The 22,158-nt window shown below is 33.4% G+C and overlaps 4 long non-coding RNA genes across 4 annotated transcripts; 3 read left to right on the top strand and 1 right to left on the bottom strand.

Moving 5' to 3' along the window:
* Positions 1 to 1,950: 1,950 nt before the first annotated feature.
* On the bottom strand, positions 1,951 to 10,239 carry LOC135843099 (uncharacterized). Its single transcript, XR_010558241.1, has 2 exons — positions 9,931 to 10,239; positions 1,951 to 2,720 (listed from the first exon to the last, which is right to left on the bottom strand). It is a non-coding gene; the product is annotated as an uncharacterized LOC135843099 (long non-coding RNA).
* On the top strand, positions 6,963 to 7,837 carry LOC135843098 (uncharacterized). The gene is made up of 3 exons (XR_010558240.1): positions 6,963 to 7,123; positions 7,387 to 7,518; positions 7,653 to 7,837. It is a non-coding gene; the product is annotated as an uncharacterized LOC135843098 (long non-coding RNA).
* A 473-nt stretch (positions 10,240 to 10,712) lies between the features above and the next one.
* Positions 10,713 to 11,825, top strand: LOC135843096 (uncharacterized). The gene is made up of 3 exons (XR_010558238.1): positions 10,713 to 10,873; positions 11,408 to 11,539; positions 11,658 to 11,825. It is a non-coding gene; the product is annotated as an uncharacterized LOC135843096 (long non-coding RNA).
* Positions 11,826 to 17,583: 5,758 nt separating this feature from the next.
* LOC135843097 (uncharacterized) lies at positions 17,584 to 18,989 on the top strand. Its single transcript, XR_010558239.1, has 3 exons — positions 17,584 to 17,744; positions 18,563 to 18,694; positions 18,820 to 18,989. It is a non-coding gene; the product is annotated as an uncharacterized LOC135843097 (long non-coding RNA).
* Positions 18,990 to 22,158: the final 3,169 nt, after the last annotated feature.

The following is a 22,158-nucleotide window of genomic DNA, read 5'->3' as shown; positions in this document are numbered from 1 at the left end:
AGGCGGTGAAAACGAGAAGTTCTTTAGAGATCATGATTTTGGTATATAGCGTTGCTTTATTAGGAAAAGGTCGTAACTACATGAAAGTTGATTTCTCAGAAAACGAATTTTAATTTTTAAAGAGCATTCTATCAAGTACACTTGATAGTTTTAGATGAGGTAAGAGAACATTTGGTTATTGCAATCATTTTCCTGCTAATTTTCAAAATAAACATCCTGGTAGCACTGATTTTTCATTTTTTTATTTGAGGAACTCTGAACTGAAAAAAGTAAAATTCGACAAAGGAACTTTCACCTTAAGTCAAGCTTTTTTCATCAAAAGCCCATAAGAAATACACAGGAAAGATATCCTTAAGGTGATGAGGTTAATTTTCTGCAATTACACAGTGAAATTACGTGAAATTATGTGTTTATAATGACTTTTCTTACCAACAAATAACAAAAATCAAAAGAAATAGGTTCAATCTGAGAAACAATATCATTTAGAACCTTTTCATTGTAACGGTTTTGAAAACGTGTATTTAAAACCATTTGTTTTCGGCTATTACGAGAACAAAAAACATCGAAATTCAATTGAACGTGTCACTTCAAAAAGGACATAAGAGAAAAATGGCGGTTTTGGGAAATCGCGTTTGAAGTTTCAAGTGCAATTTTTTTCGTATTTACGTTGGGAATTCAGCCGGAAACGTTTTGTATTCTAAAAATTTCATGTCTTCGCTACAAGAAAACACCTCGCTCATCACACAAAATAAATTTCTCTTTTCTCCAGAGCAATTTTAAAACTCAAAGTTATATGTCCTTTTTGAAGTGACTTTCTGTATTTTTGACATGTTCGCATTAATGACGTTAGAACTTCTGTGTATAGAAGGTAAATTTGAAAATTTTTATACGAAAATGTTTGTTGTTTCATCCTCTACAATTTTCGTCATGGTTATTTTTTTCGATACCCGCCCTGTGACGAAAAAATCACACGCCAAAAAATGACAAAATTTTTTCTCAAAAATTAAAAAAAATATCTACGGTGCCGATGTGGTGATGTCAAAATGGTCGAACATCGTGATTTTTAGGGACTTCGTGGTTTTAAAACGTCATTACTCTACGAGAAAATCATTTTGGAAAGTGGGCGGGGTCTCATTGTGTTGCCAAGGCTTCAGGGAACACGAATCCGTTGTCGCACCAAAAAGGACATAAGTGAACTTATGCCCCTCTTGAAGTGACACGTTCAATTTCAAGTGTTGCATCATGTAGAGGACAAAATTCTCTTTCCAATGATACCACTATCTCATTTTTTATAAAAATTGTAGTTACGACCTTTTCCTAATAAAGCAACGATAGAAAGGTGTATTTACAACGTATTTTTGACGATAACAAAAGAAGTTCCATTTTCTACCGACTGAAGCGCTGCATCATTTTTTCAAAATTTGTTGTCTTCAAATTCAAAATTGAGCTTTTTGGTCAAATGAACGTCAAATAAAGTGTACGAATAGTCGCTTATGACTAATTCGGCATCGCTGATCACGTCAATCTCGTTTATTTTAATCGATCGAGCTTTTTTGTGCCTGAAAGTTCAACTTTTCTGAAAAAATGCAGCTAATTCAGTGTACGAAAGGTCGATTACTACTAATTAAGCATCGCTAATTAAGAATATTCCATCCATTATACCGCATAGAAAGTAGGACTCATCGTTCTTTCACTTTTTCATGAGTAATAAAATTTTTATAGCTGATAGTGAATGCGATAAAGTCGTACGAAGTGTCCTCGAATAGGCTTTCGATATCCAGCAATCGATTTATCGACCCCAATCAAACGAGAAAATCACGCGATCTCGAGATATCAATGTGTTTTAGTGTACAGTTACGTATATTTTCGTATTATTTTGGTGAGTTGATTTCAAATTTGAGGTCTCTTCAAATTAAGACATACAAAAATAATAAATAATGGGAGGCCAAAAAACATTCGTAATGTATTACGTACAAAAAATTGATCAATAAATAGATTTCATAAATACAAGGTACCTACGAATTTCAAAAACAGAAACATGAAAAAACTTTCATCGCATATTCTTAGGTCTTAATTTAGTTCGTTGACAATTTATTCGACCAATTCGAAAATTGAACACATAACAAAATAAAATTTACAAAAAACAAACACACAAACAAACAAAAAAGAAAAAAAGAAATGATTTAAAAATTTCAACGATACTCAAATTTATCAACGTAAAAAATTAGGTACTTTGATATATTTTTATTCAACCACTGTAGGCTAGGTACATATGTACTTTGGTACCTACGTATTTGAAGCACAATAAATGACAAAAATTCAATCACACGAATTACAAGGTACTAATTAATTAAACCAAATAAGTTCAAAACGTATGCAAAACAGAACAGGAGAAAATACGTAAGTATCTACAGCCAAAAGTAACAGCACTAATAATTAAACAAAAAGCCATACAAAATACTTTATAAATTATTTTTTAAAATCTTTCACAAATTGTTTTTTTTTTTTCATTCACTCGTAAAAACGACAAATAATCTTAGGCGAGTACACAAAATTATCACTATTTCGTTTCATTCTTTTACTAAAGACCTGGAAGAGAAAATCAAAATCTCAGCAAAATTACATAAAAAGCTTCTTCTCGAATGGAATTACGAATTTTTCGTTGCATCGACCACCTTCATCATCAGCAAAGAGCAAAACAAGCCAAGCATTCTGAAAACCTGAAAAAGCATCAAAAAGCAATATTTAGGTAAGCATCGCAATATAAATATAGCAATAAATGTGTAGGTAATAATATCTACGTATAAGCTGAGCTAAAATTATTAAAGTACAGCTACACATACGATAAGAGTACATAGAAATAATAACCGAAAATCCGAAATAGGCAAATCAGAGGAAAAAGAGGACCACTGCTACACTCTAGATTATCTTCAGTTGGCAATGTTTACAACTTTACGAGTTCTCTTACGTAATATAGTGGAGAAAATGTAGATAGCGTTACGTGGCAGTTTTTTATATTTACTGGACCACTCGTGTTCTTTTTTTCTTTCAAGTTTTTCACAATGTTTGATGAAAATATTTCAAACCAAAATTCATATTACCTATAGGAACGATAAATATTCATTTTCATAATGAGTAATACTTGATGAAAAACTTGAACATTTTCCGCAACAGACTCGAGAACTTATTCAAATAATGAATAACTTTCGAACAGATTTTTTTTTTCAATGAAAATTTAATGAAAAAAAAACAGCTTGTGAAAAATTTTAAAATGATGCGAAAGTGTATTAATATTTAGTTCAATAATAATATTCAACTGGCACAAAAATACGTTTCCTATCCCTTCACATGACGTCGCATTATGCAACTCAATGCACAGAAATTCATTACCCAGCTTACACTGCAGGCGGAAAAAAAGGGGAAGCTCTCTAGCGTTCTGCTCATTTGCATGCAATTTACTGATATTCCAAGAGATGGTGCCACGTACTCGTCAAATACTAAAATTCGAATTTTAAAAAAAGACGTTTAATGAAAAATCAGTTAAATGAATCCAAATAACAGATCTTTGAAAAAATAAAAAAAAATATATATCTTAAAATCGAAGACACGTTTTTTTGAATTAAAATTTTTCAAATTAGACAATAATACCTACCTATTATTCTCATTTTTTTTAAACAATGAATTTTTTGAATAAATTTTCGGATGTTTCAGCAAAAAGTCGATAAATATAAAAATTTGCCAAATTGAAGAAAAAAATGAGAAGTTTTGAGCACAATATAAATTAATTATTTATAATTGTGCACTTAATTAGATTTAATTTAATTTACTTCTCTTTAATTTATTTTATTTGATTCAGTTTATTTTATTTCAATTTTAAAAAGGTTTTCGAATCTACTTTAATGAAATTCATTTTAATTAAAAAGAATTTATACTTATTTCATATTCAATTTTATAATTTATTTTCAATTTATGTCAAGTTTTTTAAATATCAATATACTTTTAATTTACTTTATTTTTTAGGTTAATTTGATTTTGGTTATTATAATTCATTTTAAATTCATCCCAAGTTTTTCGAAATTTAATTTATAATCTACGTTAAATTTATGTACTTTTTCCAGTTCAGGAAGATTTTTTAATTTTTTCACCATTTTTTTAATTCAATTGATTTTTAATTTTAGTATTTTAACTACTTATAATTTTTTAAAATTCGATTTACTTTCAAGTTACTTCATTTCTAATTCAATTTCATTTTGGTTATTTTATACAAATTATTTTGAATTCATTTTACTTTGAATATTTTTAAATTTTTAGTTTATCTGAATTCAGTTATTAATTTTTTTTTTGATTTAATTGAAATTTGTACAATTCAATTCACTTTCAATTTATTTTATTTTTAGTCCCATTAAATTTTGGTTATTACAGTTTTGTGTCATTTATTTCAAATTTTTCAAATTCAGTCCACTTTTAATTTTGCTCAATTTTCAGTTCAATTCATTATAATTTCTTTTCAATAGTCACTTGAAATCTTAACGATTCGGTTTATTTTTGATTTACTTTACATCTTAATTCAAGTTAATTTTGGGTACCTACTACGATTTTTTTCAAATTTATTTCAAATTTTTTGCGTTTAATCCATTTTTAATTTATTTTATTTTTAGTTCAATTTATTATTGGTGAAGTATTATAATTTTTTCAAATTTATTTCAAATTTTTTGCGTTTAATCCATTTTTAATTCATTTTATTTTTAGTTCAATTTATTATTGGTTATTATAATTTTTTCAAATTTATTTCAAATTTCTTGAATTCAATCAATTTTTATTCTGCTTTATTTTTAGTTTAATTTGATTTTGGTTAAGTACAAATTACTTTTGATTTATTTAAAATTTTCACAATTCAACATGCTTTTTTAGTTAACTTTATTTTAGTCCAATTTAATTTTTTTCAAACTTTTTCAAAAATTCAATTTTGATTACCTACTCGACCCCCCTCCTCCTATCCCTTTCTCAGAAAGTTGAAACAAAAAGCTTGGAGAATGCAAATCTAAAAACTCGGTCCCATTTTCGTTCGAGTTCAAATAAGTACCTACATTGTGTGAATTAACGGCGAACTGGTTAGGCAACTTTATCAACGTGTTACTTCAACACATCAATAAAATTGCATAACCGGTTCGCCGTAAATCCATACTTCGTGGATAGACAAAATAATAAAGGGGAATTAGCTAAAAAATGAACGTTTAGGTACCTATTTCGATAAACTGATGGTAATTTTTTTTGGGTCATGGGGTAGTGTTTACACCGCACCCCTTCCCCTTCCCCCCACCTATGCCGCGATACCGAAACAAGCTTGTTCCATGGGCTAAGGGGTAAAATAAGGATGAAGGGAGTAAAATTCAATATTTTTGAAAAATTCGACCAATCAAAATCTACTTACATTTTTAAGAACGTCGAATTCGAGTTTGTAGGCCCTTTTTCATTTTTTGAATTCAAATTTACGCTGAGCGGGGAGGGGTGGGACTCAAATTTTTTGAAAAAATGACTACTATGTCAAAATTTACGTTTCTGAGGATGCTTAATTCGAATTTTGGGATCATTTTACTATCAAACTCAAATTTGACCCCAAGAGGCCGGGAAGGGGAGGGAGGGGGGGGGGGGGGGTAAAATCGAAAATTGTTGAAAAAATTGACTAAAAACGTATTGAAATCTACATTTTTTTCTGTGAGGTATAGCGCAGTATTAAAACATAAGAATAATTGATCACTACTTTCAAGAAGGGGTGGGGGAGGGAATTTTGAGTGGAGCTCGAAATGACAAGTAATGCCGTGTGACATATCGTTTGTAGGGTATTCAGAGGTGCTGAGTTCAAATATCAACTCGGTTTTGTGATCGGACCCTCCCAAGCCCTGCCACAGACACCTCAAGTAGGCCAAAAAATCAAAAAAAATGATAATGCCGTGTCACATATCGTTTGTTAGGGTTTCAAGGGCGTCAAGTCCGAATATCAACGTAGTTTCTTTATATGGCTATCCCAAACTCCCTTCCTATCTCCCCGCTCGCCTCATACCCCTTCAAAAATTACTTTTTTTTTGAGCCCCCAGGAAGAAATCGGTAATGAAAAAAATCTCCTTTTTTCAGAGTTCTGCAACTTTTATTTGAACATTTTTTGCATATCTGCGTTTTTTTCAAAATAATTACGACCAAAAAACCAAAATGCGGACCCCCTTTGACCCCCCCCCTCCCAAGGAGGACAAGATATGCGCGGATTTTAGAAACTTTATTGTACCTACCAATTTATCGTAAATTTTTTTTGATCTTTGCCCTTTTTTTGCTACCTAAAAATCCTGTACTTGTAGAGTGACTGTATTGTTAAAAATTGGCCACGAGTTTCTTCAAAAATTCAAGGAAAATTGTTCGAAGGATTCCTCCACCCCTCCATCGAACGTATACGAGTATTCTTTAATGGAGAAAGCACCATTTCTGATAATTTGGACAGGTACTAAAAACATGCATTTACCGAGAAATTATTATTGAATTAAAAATATGAAAAAGTTATATGTAATATTTATGTTTTGAAATGTCATCTTAAGTGTTCTTGAGATAAGACGTAGGTAATTGCCAAGTTGGAATACAGAAGTGCTGTTTTATATTTGTACTGATTTATTATGTCAAATGTACGATTTTATAAGTTGAAAACTTTAAAAACCTCGAGTCTATTTAACGATTATTTTTTCCCTGGGAATTTTTTTAGATAGTACGACAACCAATTTGAAACCTGTATTATTAACCACTCGACGTATAATCCATTTCACGAATGGCGAAATTTAATGTTTTGGAAAACATGATTGGATAGTATTTTAAAGAAAGAGAATTATTTTTTAACGTTTTAGTTCCTAGTAACCTACTTTCAAGTACACCTATTGTTTTATAGTCTGTAATAAACATATCAAAATTAGGGTCATATTTTTCAATAATTGCGAAACTAGTACAGTATAAAATGGGAGATCGCCCAGCAATAGAATCATCAGTTTTTACCATATTCAAACCTATTCGGAAATACTGTATTTTTGTGAATTTCAAACTCGAACGTGTTTTGAAACCATGAAGCCAATTGTTGCTCTTTTTTTCGGTAAGTTTTTACAAACATTGATTTTTAACAACTTCACATGTCAATAACCAACGTTCCTTACCTATCGTGTAACTTGGCGATATTTTGAGAAATTTTTGCTCAACAACATTACCTATATACCTTCCCAAAAAAAATCAACTCTTTCCTAATACAACTTATTCAATTTCCAATAATAATTTCTTTGGGTTTGAACAAAATCAAGGTTCATCAACTCATTGATCTTAAACAAGTTGACTTATGAATTTTTTTTCTCGAATTCCCAGTTCTAGCGGCTCTCTGTGTCGCGGTAAATTTCGTAGAATGTACAATTTGTGCCAAAGATCAACGTTCAGGTGGACCACAAAACTTTGATAGCATTTCCGCGATGAATGCTGCAAACCGCGCAGGTGGAAAATGTGAGTGTTTTTTTTCTATATTATTCAATGGCAATCAAAACATTTATTTTTGATTTTCTCATCTAAAAAAATCATTTTTATACTTTGATTGAGATTTTTAGAAAAAATTATCATAAATGATCTCTCTTTCGCAGATGTTTTCCAGCACAATGGAGCTTGCTAGAGGACGTTGGGAACTTTTCAGTATTTAATCAGTGATGCACCAAACAGCAAGTAAAAAAAAAAATTGATTAGAAAGCAAAACCCAAAACAATCAAATAGAATTTTTGCACTAAGTATGTAAAATAGAAATAATAATACACTTTATTATTCAAATTAATCTGTATTCAATTTTCAATACTGTTCTGATCTGGAGAAGGTATAATTTCCCAATGATTAGTTTTTGGGTATAAATGACACTTTCACTCCTGGAGCTATACTCTCGAGCTCTGTTTATTTATTGGATTTAGAATTGGATCATTCCTTGACAAATCATCTCGGTTTTGGGGTTGCTTCCTTCGATTTTGCTCACAATTTATTTTCCAAGTTCTTGATTCACATTTATTAGGGGGAAAAAAAAAGGAAATTGCCATCAATGGCGCCCCAACTCAAATACATGGAAAACACCTCAACTAGCACACAAATTTTGAACTGAGCAATGAGGGATTGACAAAGGATCATAAAACGTACCAATTGCTAAAATTTCAAATGCTGAAATTCATTTTTCAATTTTTTGAGAGATTTTGAAAGATTTTGAAAAAATTTAAATTCAGGTCAAAATATAAATGGGGAAAAAATTAAAATTTTACCAAATTGACTTGGAAAGTTGAAATTTGGTTTAAAGAGTATTTTTGACCTTTCTAGTCGATTGGTGATGGTTTCAACCATTCTGGAGTCTCCGGCGGATTTCCTCAAATTCCACTTTTTAAGAAACGCAATGAAAAAAAATGAAAATCCGCTGGAGGCTCCAGAATGGTTCGAAAACATGAACAATCCTTTCGGGAGGTTAAAAATAGTGTACAAAACGAATTTTAGATTTTTTTCGTCCAAGCATTCGCAAACAATAATTTTTTCATTTTAATTTTTATTTCATATTTTTTTTTTTTTTTTTTTTTTTGAAAACTAGAAAATCTGAAAATGCGCTAGAGGCTCCAGAATCACTTTAAACCACCACTAATCGACTCGAGAGAACAAAAATAGAGTATAAACCAAATTTCAGCTTTCTAGCTTAATTTGGAGAGATTCTATTTTTTTTCTATTTTATAGCCCAAATTTCAATTTTTAAAAATTCACCAAAAATTGATTTTTCAGCGTCTGAAATTTTGGCTGGTATGTGTATTTTGGGCTCCTCTATCTTTTCTCTTTTGCCCAGTTCAAAAATTTCTTATGCTGGTTGGGATAATTCCTTTCTTAGGGCAGGGGGGGTTCTTTTTTTTCAGCAGTTGAAATTTTGAATGGTGGTGTATTTTGAGGTCCCCTGTCGTTTCTGTTTTGGCCAGTTCAAAAATTTCTTATGCTGGTTGGTATAGTTCCTTTCTTAGGGCAGGAAGGAGGGGGGGTCTTTTTTTTCAGCAGTTGAAATTTCTCAGCTGTACCAAAAATTTGGAGACTATCTCTTTGTGAGGTTTAAAAGGTAATTCAGAGCAATTTAAAAAATATTCCAAGAAATAGCAAGTTCAAAGTTCAGTTTTTTTTTTTGGAAGTATTATGTACAATTTTCAAAAACTTGCTAAATTTTGAAGCAGCGACTAGAAAGTTTGAAAAAATCCAAGAAGCACATATTTTTATGATATTCACAACTACGAGCTTCTCGTGATGAGATTTGCAAAATCATTTAAAGTAAAAGGGGGAAAAGGGTGCAGAGCTCCGCAATGTTGGTAAAAATGCAAAAAAAAGTCAAATATCGTGTGACATATCGTTTCATACGTTTTCGATAGCGCTAAATACGAAAATATCGTACGATATGAACTCATTTTTTGATTCAACTCTGCAACTAACCCTCCCTTCCTCTTAAGGCCAAAACTTTCCCGAAAATTGAAAAAATCTTGTGACATATGGTTTACTAGGTTTTTGAAAGTGCTGAATACGAATATCAAGTTGTATTTTTGATTCATCGGTCCCTTCAATGCCCTGAATGCATCCCCCCCTTCTCATTAAAATTGAAAAAAATCATGTGACAATGGTTAATTAGGTTTTTGGAAGCGCTAAATACGAATATCAGCTTGTTTTTTTAATTTACCCTCCCCCCCATATCCTTAATGTCCCCCTCTAAATTTTCTGAAAATTGAAAAAATCGAGTGACATATGGTTTATTAGGTTCTTTAGGAGCGCTGAATACGAATACATATCAGCTTGTTTTTTCGATTCAGCGCTCGTGATGCCGAAATAGGGTCTCAAAATTCTCTGAAAATTGCCCCCAATTATAATTCATACCTCTACCTGTCCCGGGCGATTCAACTCCAAAATTGGGAATAATCACGAGGAAGGGCCAATGATAACGATTTTCTCCCAACGTGAGGAATCTAGAAACAAATTTTGAGGAAAAACGGAGAAAACAAATCCAAAACCTTTGGTATCATCTTCCAAAAGATACTAGCTCGATTGAAATTAAAATAACGACAAAAACACACAAAAATACTACAATTTGAACATTCTCGTTTCGAAAAAAAATCTGAATGACTCTTGAACTTATTTGAAAATATGTAGTTTGAAGACTGACCACGAGTTCTTTAAAAATGTATGGCAAAGTATACAATGAAGAAACTTCGAGTAATTCACGATGCAAAAAGGGACATTACTGATAATTCGGATACCGAGAAATAATTACGAATTAAAAATGTACGAAAAAGTATAATTTTCACGTTTTAATTGAAATGTCATCTTAGGGATAGGTATTCTAAAGATAAGACGTTACCAGAAATAATTACCACGTCGGAACGCAGAAGTACATGATTTATGTTTAAAAAGCTCAAGTCGACGATGATTTTTTCCAGAAAATTTACACCGATAGTGGCTCTCTACCGACCGGTTTTAAAAGCTACATATAATTACACATACAATTTATTTTACGAGTACGAATACCTATACTAAAATTTAATGTTTTGGAAGTGATCGGTTGACATTTTTTTAAAGCATTAAAATTACTTTTTCGAATTTCAATTCCTAATTACCTATATTTCTAGGTATTGTTTTATCATCTGTGATGGACATGTAGAAATTGAGGTGATAATTTTATATATAAAAGGGGACCAGCTAGCTTTAGCAATATTAGTTCTCACTTGTGCATTTAAACCTGTTCGGTTAGTTATTTTTGATACTTGAATATCAACCTAAACGTATTTCGAAATCATGAAGCCGATCGTTGCTCTTTTCTTCGGTAAGTTTTTACATTAATTTTTAATAACCCTACAACAACAGACGCTGCTTATAAATTTTGCAACAGTTGTATACATTTTTTGTAATTAATGATAGTAACCTAAAAATTGGCACCACTGCATTTCAAAATACTTCCGAAGTTTCCGAAATGATAATTTGATATTTTAGCATAATTATTTAACGAAAAAAAATTTAATAATATGAAATTACCCCAAAATAAGCGATTTTTCAAATTTTCCACCGCTTTTGGAACCCTAAAAGTGGCCTTTGAATCTGATGGCAATGTCCTAGGTCGACGTATGTAGAATCTCTAATATGTACTATCTTTTGGAACTAAGCCAATTTTTCCAGAACACGTTGGGTAAGGGCAAGAGCAATTTCTTCTCAGTGACTTTCAACTCAAAATGAACGTCTTCACTGAATTTTGTTGAAATCCGTCGAAAAAAATTACAATACATCAGCCTATTTTAAAATATGCATGACAGTTGAGTAGTGAACGAATCATGTTATGAATTTTTTTCTACACAAATTCCAGTTCTTGCGGCTCTCTGTGTCGCTGTCAATTTCGTAGAATGTACCATCTGCGCCGTGGATAATCGTTCTGGTAATCCCCAAAACTTTGCTAGCATTTCTGCGATGCAGAGGGAAAACCAAAAAGGCGGAGATTGTGAGTTTTTTTTTGTATCTTATTCGAAATATCGAATTTTGATTTTCTCGTCAAGAAAATCGTTGTAATAACGTTTTTTTTTTAGAAAAAATTATGATAAATTATCTCTTTTCCGCAGATTCTTTCGTGCACAATGGAGCTTGCTAGAGGTGGTTAAGAACACTCCACTAGGCTGCCATGTTGCGCCAATCAACAAGTGAAAAAAAAAATAGATTAGAAAACTGAAACCATGAATAGAAACTTTGCACCATGTAAAACTAAAATAATAATGCACTTAATCCTTCAATTAATCTGTATTTATTCAATTTTCTACTGTGCTGATGCCAAAAAAAGTAATTTCCTGATGATAAATGAATTTTGGAACATGAAGGAAATTTTATAGACCGAGAGGCACTCACATGCCTTCTCTCCTTGAAGGGCATGGCGGAACTCGCAATTTTGATGAAAATTCTAAAAACGAAGTTTGTGTTTAGAACTTGAAAACTTGTAAAAAAGTACAAAGGGCATACATTTTCATAGTGAAATTCACCAAGCAATCTGTGCAAGGGGGGGGGGTTGCGGCTAACATGATAAAAACTGACAAACATTATGTGACACATCGTTCCATACGTTTTCGAAGGTGCTGAATACGAATATCAACTCATTTTCCTGCTTTAACCACGGTAACATCCCCCCTCCCTTCCTCATTATGACCTAACTTTTCAGAAAATCGAAAAAATCGTGTGACTTATGGTTTCGTTTCATACGTTTTCGAAAGCGCTGAATACGAAAATACATAATATATGAACTAAAAGGATTAATAGACCAAACCAGCTGGTCAGGAGGGCAGACAATTTTCACAACTTTGGGAACCTCTGAAATGGTTTTGCAAGCCGATCTCAAGAATGTAATGGTGGTTTCGGGATCGAGGAAAGGTGTAATTTTGACCAAATATTGCCAAAATTTTATATCTTTTGGGTTGCACTCTTTTTGAAATTTTCGCTGTGGTACCCGTACTAATACATTTATCATTTCATACGTTTTCGAGAACGCTAAATACGACAATATATGAACTAATTTTTTTATTTACCCTGCAACTACCCCTCCATTTCCTTTTAAGGCCACAACTTCCCTGAAAATTGAAAAAAATCTTGTGACATTAATGGTTTACTAGGTTTTCGAAAGTGCTGAATACGAATATCATCTAATTTTTTTGATTCGACCCTTCGAATATCCCTAATGTCCCCACTCTAAATTTTCTGAAAATTGAAAAAACCAAGTAACACAATATGGTTTAGGGTAATTCTAAAAAAAACTGTCAATTTTGATGAGCATAATTTTGAAAAACAAAAATTATTTTTTGAAAAATTTCAAGTGGGAATCATTTGTAAAGGTATCCCAGATCCCTCTTTTAGTGCTGGCCTCAATTCAATCCCCCCACTGTTGGCCCTGACCCCCTCCCCCCCATAAAACGGAGATAATTAAGATTCGACCCTCATCGATGTGTAATGTGTCGATAGATATGTTTTCGAGATTGTAGAATACGAATCCGGAGTTATTTTTTTTATTGCTAGTTTCGTCGATTATGAGAAATCATTTCGCACCTCGGGAGTAATACGGTGACATCTCAAAAAAATTATTGATTTTGATATTTTTGCATTTTTGGGGCTTGTATGACCCCCCTCAACCAAAAATAACACTTTGAGTTGGGTACATTAACTAGATCATGTAAAAAACCCAAATGGCCTAACTCAGAATCCCAACAACATTGCAAGTTGTTTGGAGTTATAAGGTGACATCTCAAAAAACTCCACCGTTTTTGAGCAAATTTTGTACATACAAAGTGTTAACAAACAGTTTTGATTGTTTTGAATGTTTGTCAGTTAGAAAATAGTCACAAGGAGTGCATTTTTTATTGGTTTGTACTTTGTATGTACCAAATGGAAAAAAATTTTAAATTGAACATTTTTCAGAAAAATGAATTTGCACATACATATAATGAAATTTTAGTTTTTTGAGAAAAACTCAAAAACTAAGCACTCTAGAAAAAAACTAACGACATTTTAGCGATTGGAAATTTAATTCTCTACAACTTTGTTCACATGAAACTTTTTTTGGACGCTTCCTTCCGCCTCCACATCAACTTTAATGAAAGGTTCTAACTCAAAATGTTTTCCAAACATTGAAATATTTCCTCTTTAAGATTTTATTTTTCAAAGTGTTCTTATGCTAAATGAAGGTAGGATACCAGATCTTTAAAATGAGGTGCTATTCATTCCTCACAATTAATTATAAGTTGATAAAAATAATGAATCAAGTTTTAAAAAAAAAGAAAATCACTGTCCTGTGAAATTTCACTTTTTTGAGATGTCACCTTATTACTCCCGAGGTGCAATTTGATCGTGGCAACCATGAGAAGATGTTGGAGATCCTGAAAAAATACAATATTGATGACAAAGACCTGCAAATAATCATGAACCTGTACTGGGAGCAAAGCGCTAACATTAAGATTGGAACTGAGTACTCGGAGAACGGATGTAAAATAAAGAGAGGTGTGTGGCAAGGATGCCCCCTCTCACCCAGGTTGTTCAACGTGTACTTATGCAGAAGAAATACTGAGGGAAGCGCGAATAGAAGTGCAGATGCAGAAGATGATCGACGGAATTAACAGCGCAGGATTAAAAAATACAGAATGAAAATAAACACAGGCAAGTCCAAGGTGATGAGATTTACAAAAAGAGATGATAAAGAGGTCAAAATCAACATCGGAGCACAAGAAATTGAAAATGTAAACCAATTCAGATACCTTGGGGCGCTGATGAACAACAATGGTAGAGATCATAAAGAAATTAAATCACGGATTGGAATGGCAAAAACTGATTTCAACAACGTGCTAATGCGCTGGGAAATCAAACGATGAGTGTAGATCTGAGGAAGAGAATTATGCGACGCTACATATGGACCATTCTGAAGTATTCCTGTGAAACATGGACTATGAGTGCAGAATGCGAGTAAAAAGTATATGCTTTTGAGATGTGGTGCTATCGAAGGCTACTACGGATCTCATGGAAGGACTTCATTACCAACAAGGAAGTATTAGCAAGAATAGGAGAGGAGCGGAAAGTCATAGTTGAAGATATCAAAAACAGAAAGCTAAAGTATATAGCTCATAAAATATGAGAAAACGGTATTTTCATGCTAGCGGTACACGGGAAAATCCAAGGAAGATTGACGAGAGGCAGGAAACAATCAGAGCTGTTACCTGTACAACAATGACCATGCTAATTTTGATGTGAATGTCGACCCATCCACATCCGTCACTTTTGGATGCCACATGTCAATGTGAATTTCAACCCTGTGTCGAGCCAATTGTCCATGTAATTGTTGACTGATGTTGATCTGCATTTGTGTCGACAATTGGCTTGACACATGGTCGAAATTCACATCGACATGTGGCATCCAAAAGTGACGGATGTGGATGGATCAACATTCACATCAAAATTTATGTCGACCTCCTGCTTCATAAAATTATAAAATTTGAGTTTAAAAATTTTAAATTTTTTTCCAAAAATTATTTCCTCTGATGTAGCTATTGCTCATGTTGAAAACAGCATCGATGCAAAGTCCACTTCCAAACAAGTACAGACAAAAAGTCTGTATACTCAAAAAGTTGAACAGAAATTCCTTATATCAAAGATGGTGCAATACTTTATCTAAGAGTACTAAACTAATCCATTTTTTCATGTCGACGTTAATGTTGATGTGAAATTCGACATCAACAAAATACATCCACAATATCAACATCATATCATCTACAACTCCAAACTGTGGAAAAGTGAATAATTTCATCAATGCCCTAAAAAATTTGTTTTCCTCATTGAACAAGATCATATTTTTGAATGTTTACCAAACTTTTAAACACTAAAACAGAAATTTTAATTCTGAAAAATTGGTGGACATAGTTGTAGATGTAAATTTCAAGCATCAAATTTTACATCTACTTGTCGAGATGGCATGTCGAGGTATCAGAAATAATGAGAAAATTTTGAAAATTCTCATTTACCTGGCTTTTGTATGGACAGAAGATTCCTAATAAATAATTAATTGATCACTTTTCCATCATTATGTTGGAAAAAAACGTAGTTGATATAGTGCAGGAGAATTAGCATTCCATATTAGGGAAAAGTTTGATAACAAGCTGAATTCTGGTATAGGGGGGTTTCTTGATACGCTGAACACAAATTTTGGGTGTCCGGGTGAATCCGGTGTACGCTTCCCCCTTTTTGGTGGACCCTAAGCCCCCAATTTGGTTTTTGGCGTATTACTCCGAAAATATGCATTTTTGCGAAAAAAATCCATGTATAAATTTTGTTCTCCATCTCCTCTAAATTCCGCGTCAAATGAGGGGGTCAGCGAAGTTTCCAACCCCAAGGGGGGTGGGGCTAGAACCATTCAAAAAAGGGGGTTTCCTGAAAAATACATAAAGGCTATAGGGACCTAACAGGGGTGAAATGGTCCCCAAAAGCGTTTCAGTTGATATTAGCATGGAAGATGGGTACCATTGAGAAACTTCCACGTGAAAAATTTCAGATGCACGCCACCTCCCCTTTTTTGGGAACCCTCCCCCCTTTTCTGAAATTTCAATAACACTTTTCTCAGCACCATTTTTAGTCCAGTCATTAAAGAAATTTTTACAGGAAAAATGAATATCAAACAGATCTTTCGCAGATATTGTTCACAGTGGTCCCCTCAACAACATACTAAAAGTCCCCGCCCCTACGGGGTCCGGAACCCCCTTAAAGGGGGGTGGGACCTCCCCCAATTTCAGTTTTTTGCCATTTTCTCCCCCCGCATTGCATTTTAGCGAAAAATATGCAATACATAAAAGAATCTACGTCAAATTTCCGATCTAATGACGTATCAACTTTCCTTGTAGGTTCAAGGGGGGTGGAACCACAACCATTTAAAAAAGGGGGGTTTCCTGAAAAATACATGAAGGATATAGGCGCCTATGGAGGGGTGAAATGGTCTCCGAAAGCGTTCGAGTTGATATTAGCATGGAAGTTGTATACCATTGAGAAACTTCCGCGTGAAAAATTTCAGATCCACACCCCCTCCCCTTTTTGGTGGACCCCCCTTTTTTGACACTTCAATAACACTTTTCTCAGCCCCATTTTAACCGATTTTGAAAATTTTTCAGTATGTTATGTATATCCTTAAGGATATACATAACATACTGAAAAATACCGGGGAACTGAAAAAATTAATAAAATAAAAAAAACCTGTCCCGAGTGGGAATAATCATGAGAAACGGTCACTGATAGCGATTTTCTCCCAATGTGAGGAACTTCCAAACAAAATTTCGAGGAAAATCAGAGAAACCAAATCCAAAACCCCAATGTTTTGACATGGTACGTCTAATTTAGCATTAACATCCTTTCCCATTGTTATCATCTTCCAAAAAATACTGGCCCAATTGAAACTAAAATAACGACACAAACACACAAAAATACTACAATTTGAACATTCATCGTTTCGCAAAATATTCGAATGACTCTTGAACTTATTTGAAAATAGTTAAGTAAAGACTGCCCACGAGCTCTTCAAGAATTTATGGCAAAGCATACTTGTACAATGAAGCAACTTTGAGTAATTCAGGATGCAAAAACGGACATTTCTGATAATTCGGATACCAAGAAATAATTACGAATTAAAAATGTACGAAAAAGTAATTTTCACGTTACCAGATATACGAGTAATTACCAAGTTGGAATGCAGAAATACACGATTTACGTTAAAAAGCTCAAGTCAACGATGATTTTTTCCAGAAAATTTACACCGATAGTGACCCCAACGACCAATTTAAAAGCTCTAATTACACCTACAATTTATTTTACGAGTACCTATACTGGGATTTAATGTTTTGGAAGTGATTGGTTGACATTTTTTCAAAGCATTAAAATTACTTTTTCGAATTTTAATTCCTAATTACCTATATTTCTAGGTATTGTTTTATCATCTGTGATGGACATATAGAAATTGAGGTGATAATTTTAAAATTATTTCATGTCCTGTAGTATATACATATAATAGGGGACTAGCTAGCATTAGCATTATTAGTTCTCACTTGTACATTTGAACCTGTTCGGTTTTAGTTATTTTTGATACTTTATATCAACCTAAACGTATTTCGAAATCATGAAGCCAATCGTTGCTCTTTTCTTCGGTAAGTTTTTACGTTTATTTTTAATAACCCTGCAACAAACAGACGCTGCTTATAAATTTTGCAATAGTCGTATCTCTCTAAATTTGAAACAGTCAATTTCACTGCTTAGCAGTCACGACATTTTGCCTTTTTAAAGCAGTAGTTTTTTTTACTGCAAAACAGTGAAAAATTACTGAATTGGTCAGTAAAAAATCATTTTGACTGACCAATTCAGTAATTTTTCACTGTTTTGCAGTAAAAAAAACTACTGCTTTAAAAAGGCAAAATGTCGTGACTGCTAAGCAGTGAAATTTGACTGCTTTAAATTTAGAGAGTAGATTTCTTGAAATTAACGACAATGAACTAAAAACTGGCACCATTGCGTTTCAAAATATTTCATAAATTTCCAAAATGATCATTTAATATCAATTTTAGCTTAATTAATTGGCGAACAATTTTTTTTTCAAGTACGAATTCGCCCTAAAATAAGCGATTTGCAAATTTTCGACTGCTAAGTGGAACCCTAAAACTGGACTTTGAATTTGATGGAAGTGACCAAATTCGACGCACAATTTCTAATACTTACTATCTTTTAAAACTGAGTCAATTTTCTCAGAACATGTTGGGTAGGAGCTGAAGCAAAAAAACACGATTTTTATCGAAAATGCCCTCTCTTTGAGGACCCTACCTCTTAGTTACTTTTAACACAAAATGAACATTTTCACTGAATTTTGTCAAAATCGCTCGAAAAAATCGCAATTACTCAGTCCATTTAAAATAAATGCATTATAGATCAGTAGTGAACAAATTACGTTATACATTTTTTACACAAATTTCAGTTCTAGCGGCTCTCTGTGTCGCAGTCAATTTCGTAGAATGTACAATCTGTGCCAGGGATCAACGTTCTGGTGGACCCCAAAACTTTGCTAGTCTTGCTGAGATGAGGAGGGCAAACGCAGCAGGCGGAAGATGTGAGTATTTTTCTTGTATTCTATTCAAAATATTAAACTTTGATTTTCCCTCCAAAAAATCGTTGCAATAAGTAAGGTTTCTAAGAAAAAATTATAATATATTGTAAATTATCTCTTTTCCGCAGATGTTTTCGTGCACAATGGAGCTTGCTGAAGGTGGTTAGAAACACCCCACTAGGCTGTCATGTAGCGCCAATCAACAAATGAAAAAAAATAGGTAGATTAGAAAACTGAAACCATGAATAGAAACTTTGCACCATGTTAAACTAAAATAATAATGCACTTAATCCTTCAATTAATCTGTATTTATTCAATTTTGTACTGTTCTGATGCCAAAAAAAGTAATTTTCCAATGATAGATGAATTTTGGGACATGACAGAAATTTTTATAGTCCGAGAGCATCTCACATGCCTTGTCTCTATGAAGGGCAAGGCGGAGCTCGCAATTTTGATGAAAATTCCGAAAACAAGTTTGTGGTTAGAACTTGAAAACTTGTAAAAAAGTACAAGAGGCATACAATTTCATAGTAAAATTCACCAAACCATCTGTGCAAGGAAGGGGGGGAACTTGCGGCTAACATCATAAAAACTGACAAACATTATATGACACATCGTTCCATACGTTTTCGAAGGTGCTGAATACGAATATCAACTAATTTTTTTAAATTATTATTTAACCCCTGTAATACCTCCCTCCCTTCCTCTTTAGGCCCTAACTTTTCTGAAAATTGAAAAAATCTCCCGAGATAATAAGGTTCATTGGGTTTTTGGAAGCGTTGGATACGAATATCAACTTGCTTTTGATTCGGCTCCTTCAATTCCACGAATGCATCCCTCCCACCATTTTATGAAAATTGAAAAAAATTGAGTAACATATTACGATTTAATAGGTTTTTAGGTGCTCTTCACAAAAATCAACTCATTTTTTTTTGAATCAACCCCGCCAATGCCCTCTTGAATTTCTAGAAAAAAATTTAAAAATTCTGCGAGGTGTGGTTTAATAGGTTTTAAGGCACTACATACAAATATCCCCCCGTGTAGGGACGGGTCAGGAATATCCTTATGGTACCCACTGCCTGTCGTAAAAGGCGACTAAAAGAGGACCAGGCAACCGCGGAGGCCTAGATAGCAGCCCTATCACCGTGATATATCTGGCATGGCTGGTAACCAAGTCAGACGAAAATCAACCTTACTCAAAACTCACAAAAACAACAGAAAACGGATGGAACTATAGGATCCCAGATGGAGGTGAACCCCTGGTTAAAATAAAAACGCACGCTAACGAAAGGAAATACAAATTCGGAAACTGGAATAATTTAACAAAGACATCAGAAAAGTATGATATGAGAATATCATCAGAGAAAACAAAAACAATGGCCTTCAAAGGAAAGGAGCTAGTATGAAGCAAGATTGTAATAAATGGAAAAATCATTGAACAGGTCAGTAATTTCAAATACCTGGGAAACACGATATCATACCAGGGAGAAGTAGATGTTGGTGGAAAGATTGCAAAGTTCCTGAGAGTCACAGGACTGATAAATAGGACCCTGAGAAGCAGTAAGGTGCGAAAAGTAACAAGATTGAAGGTGTACAATACCTTAGCAATACCAATGATGACTTATGGAAGCGAGGTATGGGCACTGAAGAAATCTGATAAAAGAAGAATAGCGGCAGCAGAGATGAAGTTCATGAGGAAAACGGCAGGGGTGACTCTCAGAGACAGAGTCCCATCTGAGAAAATAACAGCAGATCATCAGTGGCGTGCACTCTAATACTTTACCGGGCAAATGCCCGGTAAAATTTTTTGGGGGGGGGGGGGGGTGGTGGTGGTGGCGGCGATGATGGTGGTAGTAGGCAAATATTTAATGAGTTAGTTAGGAAAAAAAAAACAGACAAAAAATCTACTGTGAAATAAATTGTTAAATCAAAGTAGAAATGAAATAATACATATTAAACTGCTTAATACTGCTATCAAAGTAGTACCCACCGGCCACCTATGTCCTCCTATTATGACTTGAATGAAGAATGGCGATGAAGTGTTGTGTTACGTGATCAGTTGATATGTTTAAAAGCAGGCAATGGCAAATGTCGTTTCACAAAGTGATCAAAAACTAGTGCCGCCATTGAAATGCCATAAATTAACCCTATTATAAATAATATTCAATTCTACTCAACAAAATTCATTTTTTATACCTTAACCTATCAGTACAAGACCAGCGGTAGAAATATGATTTGGGAACATTTCTAGGAATGAAAATATATAGCGGTTTGAGGGCGGGGGGGGGGAGGGGGTTGACTGAAAATTTTCCAACTGATGTAGGGAAATAATAACAATTTAGCCGATTGATATCGTATTTATATGAGATTTTCTGTTTTGGATTTTTTAGGACCCAAATGTGAATTTTTTATTTTAAAACAAGAAACAAAGTGGCCTCAGCAAGCAAGGGCGAAAGTTTTTGAAAATTTGTGTTTTGAAAAAAGCAAAAAACGATGTTTTTGTATGTATATGTATGCGAGGAGTTTGTTTCGCTTTTAAATTTTTAGGATTTGAAAGATCTTTTCAGGATGTTAATTTTGGAAAAGAAAAGAAAACAAGTCCGAACAAAGCGAGGGCAACAGCTTTTGAAAATTTGTGTTTCGAGAATTTAAGGAAATGTTTTTTTTTTCATAGCGGGCCCTTCTTTTGACGGGCTCTCCAGAAAGCGTGGGCTCGAGGCGATCTGCCCCTTTGCACCCTTCTCCCCTCGAACCGCCCTGTTTTCAACTCTAAACTATTCCATAATATTGTTGACTTCACTAAACACAGCGAGTTGATAATTGCTGCACACACTCACCATAGAATAGTACCTATAGGTATTAGGTACTTCTCTATACGTACTACATTAAATAAGTTATAGCTAACTTGAATGAAAAAAAATAATGGGTAGGTAAATGTCGTATTTCACAAATATTTTGAAACATGATCAGAAAGTCTGGGGGCGAATTTAAGGGGGTTTAGGAGGTATTATATCCCTCTCATTCATATTTTAAAAATTCTGAATTTATTGGCAAAATCGTTAATTTGCGGACAAAATCACTAATCTATTCTCAAAATTCTCATTTTTTCAGACGCTTTGCTCGGGCTGAATTTGTTATCTTCCATTTCTCAAATTATTCATAATTGTGAGGGGTCTTGAAACAACAAGCGGCCCCCCGCACCGGGGCCATGTTCAAACCAAAAAAAGATGATATTTGGACTTTCTCCAACGAAAAATTTTGTGAGATTTTTTCTTCAAAAATCTAAATTTTCAATTTTAGTAAATTCAAGTTCTGAAATTGTGTGATCAAAAGAATAAACTCATCAGTCACCACAAAAAACATTGTTTTTTTCCACTCAAAATACAAATTTTTGAAATTTTCTGTCCTCATGCATTTCACTTGGGCCTGTGTGTTTTTTTTTCAAATTGAGATCGAACTTTTATAAA

The sequence above is a fragment of the Planococcus citri genome, chromosome 4 (genome assembly GCF_950023065.1).
Source record: "Planococcus citri chromosome 4, ihPlaCitr1.1, whole genome shotgun sequence".
In the NCBI taxonomy this organism is placed as follows: Eukaryota; Metazoa; Arthropoda; class Insecta; order Hemiptera; family Pseudococcidae; genus Planococcus; species Planococcus citri.
The sequence above is the reverse complement of the archived record's forward strand: the minus strand, read 5'-3'. Positions and strand labels throughout refer to the sequence as shown.